The sequence below is a fragment of the Aphis gossypii genome, chromosome 1, assembly GCF_020184175.1.
Source record: "Aphis gossypii isolate Hap1 chromosome 1, ASM2018417v2, whole genome shotgun sequence".
In the NCBI taxonomy this organism is placed as follows: domain Eukaryota; kingdom Metazoa; phylum Arthropoda; class Insecta; order Hemiptera; family Aphididae; genus Aphis; species Aphis gossypii.
In genome coordinates this window covers 82,896,005-82,902,765 of record NC_065530.1, presented here as the reverse complement: position 1 = coordinate 82,902,765, position 6,761 = coordinate 82,896,005, and the positions used below count along the sequence as shown (strand labels likewise).

At 29.7% G+C, this 6,761-nt stretch overlaps 1 long non-coding RNA gene across 1 annotated transcript; it reads left to right on the top strand.

Annotated features, from left to right (window-relative positions):
• The first annotated feature begins 323 nt into the window (after positions 1-323).
• On the top strand, positions 324-4,152 carry LOC126549003 (uncharacterized). Its single transcript, XR_007603147.1, has 3 exons — positions 324-582; positions 3,107-3,373; positions 3,445-4,152. It is a non-coding gene; the product is annotated as an uncharacterized LOC126549003 (long non-coding RNA).
• The last annotated feature ends 2,609 nt before the right edge of the window (positions 4,153-6,761 follow it).

Here is a 6,761-nt window from a genome sequence, read left to right as displayed (position 1 = left end):
GATTGCCAGAAAAAACGTACAATTAAAAAATGTAAGTGTCATCAATCTTTAAATATTACGAGTGTAATAATTAGGTGCCAAGACTTGTTCTATACCTCGTGCAAATAAATAATAAAAAACCGTCTTGAATTATTATTAAGACTATTTTTTTTATGTTGATAAAAAACAAATAATTTCATTGAATATATAACTTGGTATTTAATTTTCAATTATTAATAAAAAAAAAAATCATATCAATTTTCTATTGTGTATCAATCAGTTCTAACTGTCTTGATTTGTTCATCGTACGTATTACAAAAGTTAAACTTTAGCTTTACTGTACTCAATACGGTTTTCAAATTTTAGATTTAACTATTGAAAACTAGCTTTATCTAGAGATTGGGCATTTCCGGCAACAAAATGTATTCTGTATTCATTAATATTTATAAGGTTCACGATTAATTTCACAATATAGTATATTCTTATTGAACATTCAAGACTGCAAATGGAAAGACAATTTCATTTATTGACGGGAAAACTTTAGATGTCCGAACCCTTTTGGATACGACAGTAGTAAACCGCACGTGTTGCTCGACCGTAAGGGTAAGTTTAATATTCAAATAAACGGGGTCGTTTTTTCTTCTTTTATTTTTTATTCCAAACGACGTCAAAATACTTAAATAAAATTAATAAAATAAAGAGGGATGGGTAAGAGGAAAACGGTTTCATGTCGACTTGGGCATCGGAGGGATTAATATCGTATTGGGGGCAGGGTAAAAGCGTTGAGGGTTTAAGACTACATTCCCTTTGCACATTCTCAAATCGTCAACACACGGCCACCCCCTCGGATGTATTATCGTCTGTATACCATCTGCAATTGAATTGCCACGTTTAATTGAAAAATTATATTAATTGAGAATGTTTTCAACTCGGGGCGTTATGGTGTTTTTTTTCTTCATAAATTTAAATGTAATTGGATTTTTATAGGCGTTACACCGATCTGCGGGGCTCAAACACGTCCGATGCTAGTCATCGTATGAAGACAAAGCGAGAATGGGATTATGTGACAATGTGTTCGATTAAATTCGTTTTAAAGCCATTATACACTAAATTATATGATTATAATATGCTATTTTTTAAAGTTATGGATGACGTTAATTTGTTTTAACAAGTTGTTTAAGTACGCCTAGAGCTTAAAATGGTTTGAAATATTGCTAAATGGTATATATATATGTATAGACGAAGTACATACAATCACGGGAGTATAACAACTTCGGTGTTGTTGAACATGTGCTTCGTGAATTACGTACTTTGGCCTCAGGGGAATGGAATAACCTTAATAATTTGTTTAAAATTACACTAGTATAATATGGTATACTGCTATAAAGATTAAACCCGTTGCAAAAATTTAATGAAATAGTATATACATTGTACATGCATAATACGTTTTAAAACTAACTAGTTATATCTAAGTGAACTTTCAAGTGCTAAAACTTAAAACATAAATAAATTATCATCTAAAAATGCCATGAATGTAAAAATTATGTTTGACACATTGCGGTTAATAAATTTAATTCAACATTTTCAAGTATAAACTGTTATTAACATTTTTAATCCTATAATAATATTAAGAAAAACTAAAATGTAACGATTGTATATTAATTTGTTTAAAAATATATGGCTTGATATTAAAATAGTATTTTGAACATTGTTCTATAATTTGAAATTATAAATTTGTCATGTTTTATTTCTATAGATACAGTTGTGTAAAATGCGTTTTTAAAATAAATTATATGTAAATTAATTTAAGTTACACATAATAATAATTATTTATCACATACTCGTATTATACAGCTACTATAACGCTATTAAGCTCCAAGTATTGCACCCTCAGTAATAGAATATTTTTAAATTATTAGAAGGGGTGAGTAAGAAAAAAAGGGGAGAAGAAGTGCCATTTATATAATCTTGTAGGCGGAAAAGATAAACACAATAAACGACATATAAACATCACAAAATCTATTTAAGTGTTCAATTATTTTTTCTTTTTCTATAGTAACCATAAAAAAATATGTGATATTAAAACATATAATGTCCTTTTAGATAACTAAAAACTATCTTTGACTAGTTAAATTACAATGTTCATAAAAGATAAAATTAAACATTATTTTATTTTAAGAAGACGCAACAACCGCATGCGTGTAGTCCATACCTTACACCGTCTCCAATTATTAGCCGTTAATTTCTGTTGTTTTCTATATGCCCCGTATAAAAGCATATTATTTTATAAATTTATTGTATGTATTACAACAATAATTTTCACCAATTTAACACCTTCTACATGGGAGTAGCCATCAAATAGATGTATTGTACAATGTACATATTATCATGTAAGTAAGTAGAAACACTTTCTAATTGTATACATTTGTGCTTTTTTAATAGTGCTTCAACTAAAATGTATTTTTTATAAATTATTTTTATTGTTTTTTATGTTTTGAATAATTAATATTTTGTATTTCCGTATTTTTTATTGTAATATCCTTTTTTCCTTTGGTGTGATAACCATTTATTTTTAATTATTATTATTGTAATGTGGTTCGGGATTTTATGGCCGTTAAAACTTTCTCCAGCCCACGCAAATTTAACCAAATTAAAGTATTAAACACATATTCTATTCAATCAATCTAATATTTTTTATTATTATTATTATTACTTTTCATTCCCCACATCTGTCGATTTTGATTGTGTATAATATACATATTTTACATTTGGGTGTTTTTTTATCGCTATAAAAGCTCCATACTATATAAAGACTATACGTTAGCGGTTATTAACTTTAACTGTACACAAAAATAGGTAATTCAATAGTTCTAAATATTATGCCAATAATTTTTTTTTCAAATTAAAAATAAAACACACATACCTAATTTAAGAGAATAATAGATTATTTTATAGAAACTTTAAGTTAATATGATTTTAAACATTACACAATAATTATTTTTTAATTTTTTACTAATATGAAGTATCCATAAATAGTTTTTCATATAAGTTTTATGTGTATTGATATAAAATAATAAAATATCTAAGAATATCATTGAGTGTTTTATCATAATATTATTATTTTTAGTGCTATGAACTGAGTTTTCTCATCAAACAAATACACTTTTGTCGTCATAGCTCAGCAAAATCCCTGAGGTAGAACGTGGTTTTCGTTTTAAAAATATGTCGTAAAAATATGTTTTATAACTCTTAGAAACATCCCAAAAGTGTGAGAAAACACCAACCGTAAACACCTCATGGGACTAATAAGGCGCCACGTGTTGCCTAGTTTTTTCATAAGGATGTCCAAATAAATATCTATCGAACTGGTTCCACAGGGACAGTGACTACTGAGGTAGTATAGTAAATAAAAAATAAAAAGGGTTTATACAAATCGTTATTAATGATCCTTTTGTATACTTGCAGGTCCTTCCGATGGTCATCATTCACTCAGGACTTTGGTTTTTTTTATTTTATTATTCACACCAAAGAATAATAATAATAAAAAAAAAAACATAGATCGTTCTCTTTTCCCCTAATTTTTTGTGAGCTCATCATCAGGAAGTGCACCGACCGGTAGCCACACATATCAATGGCCAGTCACAATAGAGATCGTCCATTAATTTCGCTTCTAATTTAATTAACAATGGGCAACTGAAGAGAAAATAACAACGAAATGAAACCGCGTGTTCAACTATCGTATATGCTTTAAAAAAAACTGGCGTTTTATAATGGTTAGCCTTTATGAACTACATAAAAAAGAAAACCGGACAGAAACCTTATATTTTTCATGAATCATTGTAAAAAAAAAGGTACAAATTCAAACCCTAATTTTTGCAAAGTTTTTTTTATGAATACTCTTTTTCCCGACGACTAATTAACTTTATTGTCAGTATGACCATAACTATTGCTTTTTACCGCACACAAAAAGCATTAAATTGAAAATGATAATTGATATCGAATAGAATAAGGCTTTTAGGTGTCTGATCAGGTATACATTCTGACACTTGCATAATAAAGCATTGTACTAATAAAACATTTTTAAATATTTAAAAGTACTAAAGTTACAAAAAAACCATTGTCTATCACATACTTTAACTATACCAAATACTGTATAAAAACGTACGAATTTAAGTGAAATAGCGTTTATCATCAGCCGATAAATCATTATTATCTCAATTGAAATTAAAACTTTTGTGTATAATATTCTTTGAATTCGCTTTATATATTTTCTATATTGTGTGTTAATGCGTATTCACTAGATGCTTTAATTTTATATTACATTGAACATTTTTAATTTAGTTGCATTTAATAAATTTACTTTTTATAATTACAATATAAATTTAAAATTTGAAATACGATTTAACAAAAAAAAAAACGATTTTAATCATATAAAATCTATTCGTTTATAATTCATTTATTAATACACATATACATAAAAATTGTTTAAAAAAATAAATTTATAAGAAATTATCTTGAATAAATTAAACTATATAAGCAAACAAAAATAAAAATTTATAAAATCAATTTTGAATAACTTTACCATGAAAATTTAGGTTAAGGTAAATTTAACAAGATATAATATTGTTATAATTTAGCTATATAAATTATATTTTCCTAAAGTAACTAAAAAATATAAACCAATTCTTTTTCCTTTAACAATAATTGATAATAATCTAATATTATAAATCTTCCATTATGTAGCTACATAATTTTTGTAAAGCAAATATCGCTTCCTCACTTTTATTGGTGCAAAGTTGTATTTGCGGGTCAACTTCTTCTTCATTATCAAAGTGCAATATATTGAAGACGATATATCGTCTTTCAGTACATTCTCTACAAATATCCAAATTTTCATCGATATTAACGTACGCAAAAAATTATTGCAGTGATAAATTTTATATTTTTAGTACTAAATTAAGATGAGACAATTATTCGAGATATTGAAAACTTTTCCAATTAATTTTCGAGTTAATATAAGATTATTTAAACATTAAGTGTTATTGTTATTTTAAGGGAATTTTTATTTGTTCGAGACATTGAGAATTGACTGTATTCGATTTAAGCTAATTATAAAAGTTAATGTCGAAACATTTTTTTTTTTTAATAAAACCACCATTAAATAATATGTTTATATTTTATACTTTTTATTATATACACGATGGTGATTAGTTTCCACGTTCTGTTAAATAGAATAATGACGAAATCATCAATTATGCTACGTCTATTTTAATCTTGTTAAAAAAAAAAAAACAAAACGCGTATGTACTAGGTATTGACAAATCAATTTTATAAGAAAGAAAACAATTTTCCCTTTAGTCGATTTCAACAGCTGCGAACAAGTTTCGAAACCATAAAGCCTAATGGAAAATGCCTACACTGCACCGTTCAATAAAGTGCGAAGGAGATTGTATTATACCGAAGGAATAAAACGCACCATGCAAACTTTGTAATGCGTTTACCATGGCATATACGTGTATGCATTTTTACGGTCTCGTTTCATTATAATATGGGGCCTACAGCTGAAATTATGATGGAATCTTATATTACACGAATAAAACCGATAATCTCGGAGAAATGTGGTGTATGTATATATAAACTGTCACGGCACCCGTTTCCTATACAGAATACGCGCGACATCGGTGCGGAAACTCGGCCAAATACGATTAATATATTATTATTATATTATATAACACAATATCGCGCCAATAAAAACATCCATTGAAATGCATATCCTGTTCCAAGGGGTACGACGATAATACGTGTAATATTAGGGGGCCTATTAGCAATATACACGAGTACAATGGAAACGGTAATAATAATAATATAAGGAGGATATAGCTACAGCAGCATAAAGATACATTCGTGGCACGGCCACCGGTAGACGTCTTAATGAGTGTTCATAATACAATATACCTGTGTACGTATAAATATATATATGCGGGAATCCGGATACAACAAAACGAGGCTCATCGATTATGACCGAGATGGCGGCGGCGGTTAAGGCCGAGGGGGTGGTGTATATTGTTGGCCGAGAGTGTTTACCGAACTGCGGGGGTTGGGAGGCCTTTAGGGTGTATATAGAGTGTTCTAATTGTGAAGGTGACAACAATAGGGGATGAGATATTCACCGTGTGTGCGTGTGTATACGATGCGTATGGGATTTCCAAAAACGAAGACGTTCGTTCTTTGGCATCTGTGCACAACACATATATTTCTGGGAGGTCTTGACGTAACCCTCGCGCGCTCTTTCTGAACACCCCCGCACGCTACAACCCCCCCGATTAATATAACAGCGACTACACTGCTGCTGGTGCTGCTGCTGCTTGTGTGTGCACCTCTTATATAATAATAATATAATATAATAATAATACGAAGAAAGAGACGTTTCTGCCGATGACAATGATAATAACACCTACGGACTATACGGTAATTTCTTTAGACGTTCAATCCAATCAAAACACCACGCGCTACCAGGTGTGTGTCCGTGCCAATCCATCAAAACCCCGATGCCAACGTACAAAAACGTTATTGTGCACGTCCGGCGCGATATTCCGGTCAATAAAAACGTCTAGGGCCACCTCTCTCTCTGGGGACAGCTGCAGCACCACTACACGGCCGGGGCAAAATGGATATATAAGTCGATTCCCATGGTCGCTTATATATCCACGTGTGTTTTATTCGATTTTTTCCCATGTTAAAAATTTGTTTGGAATGCACTTGTTGGTCGATCGCAGTCATAC